At 45.3% G+C, this 1,619-nt stretch overlaps 1 non-coding gene across 1 annotated transcript; it reads right to left on the bottom strand.

The window, feature by feature from the left end:
* Nucleotides 1–207: 207 nt before the first annotated feature.
* On the bottom strand, nt 208–511 carry LOC147711350 (Nuclear RNase P). Its single transcript, XR_015296306.1, has one exon.
* Between the last annotated feature and the right edge of the window lie 1,108 nt (nt 512–1,619).

Below are 1,619 nucleotides of genomic sequence, written 5' to 3'. Positions count from 1 at the left end.
GGTTTTACTGAGTTCCCGCTTTAACCCATTGTGGCAGCCGGGATCCCATTATCTGTTAGTTTGGCCTGCACTTTCAAAACAGCTGGGTACCAAAACCCTCTACCCTTAAACTTTTTGCATTCTGCCACATTAGCTTCCAGAACACGCGGACCTTCCACTTTATCAGTAAGTACATTTCATCTGGCTGTGGCACTGGCATACCTTCAAGCAGCGGGACGGCAGTCTGAATTGGGTTATTAGGGCCTTTCCCTCACCTCAGCCCTTGCCTTCAGAGGGGTGCCAGTGCAAACCACTTCCAATGTCTGGAGGGGTTTAAGCATCCGCGAGCGCTAGATGCCTGGTCATGCATCTCCCCCCCCCCCCTCCCCCTCTTTGTGATCCGGGTCCCTGAGAGCTTGCTCCCCTTTTCAGGGGATGCCCTGCTGGGGTTATTATGGCTCTTGTCTAAGACCTATTCCATGGTACATTAGTGATGGAAGAACTCTGCCTGTGATGCGCCTCCTCAGCCTGCCTCGAGCGCGGTCCCTGGGTGGACGTAGCAAGCCCTGGGGGCAACTTTCAAAAACAAAAACGCCCGCAATTGCTTCCCGTGCACGCTCCCCATGGGAGTCCTTTGTCTGGGCACCTGCCACACCACCAGCGGGTGTCCGACCTGGGGGGTTGTGCAAGTATATCCATCTGTGTGTCCTGCGCGAGCACAGCAGCACAACCCGATCCACTGCACACCCCCATTCTCTCCATTGCAGGGTCTGCCTGTGTAAAGTTGACTACACAAGAATAGATGAAATAAGTGTAGTTTATTTAAAGAAACACAGGAGCAAGGTAGGTAACATCCTACACAGGACTTCTTCATCAGTAACTGCTGAGGTTGCTAGGGAGGGAAGCTAGGATACAATGGAACATAGGGAAACAATTCTAAAGGATTTAAAGAGACAACATAACACATCTTCCCCTTTATAAACAGAGGAAACAAAAAGGAAAAAAAAACAAAATTATTAACAAACAAAATCTTCTAACCACTTGGGTTTAGAGCAAATACGTTTCCGGTTCACAAATACATCACTATGGCAATTAGGTTCATTAACAGATGTCAAATTAGAATCTTGATTAGATGGAAAGGATTCAAGTGAAGTGGAAACACTGGGAGAAGGATCCACTACATCCACAATAGGAGAAGGATCTGCAACATCGGTAGTGGAAAGATTAGAGTTGCGGGAAAGGTTTTCAGATACACTAAAACCACCATGATCCTCGCAATGAATAGAATGAGGAGAAGGTGAGGTCTCAAGTAAATTATTAGAATCCTTCGTTAAATTTTTGCCTCGGTAGATTGCAATTCTTTTAAGATTCCACACCTTACCGTCACTCAAAAGAACAGCATTGCGAAGAATCTTCTTAATCATAAGGGGTTTAGAAAACTGAGAATCCCCCTTACGAACTTTCCAGGGTTTCCTCACTTTAACCCACATACCAACACTAACATCAGCAGTACTGGAGCAACATTTCTTATCAAAATTTCTCTTATACTCTAGATGTTTATCAATAACGTCAGCTCTAACTTTACTCATACATATATATAAACAAGATTTTTCATGCAACCTTATGGGATTGCACTTGGT

The sequence above is a fragment of the Lissotriton vulgaris genome, chromosome 5, assembly GCF_964263255.1.
Source record: "Lissotriton vulgaris chromosome 5, aLisVul1.2, whole genome shotgun sequence".
Classification (NCBI taxonomy): Eukaryota; Metazoa; Chordata; class Amphibia; order Caudata; family Salamandridae; genus Lissotriton; species Lissotriton vulgaris.
Note: the sequence above shows the minus strand (reverse complement) of the source record. Positions and strands in the feature narration are given on the sequence as shown.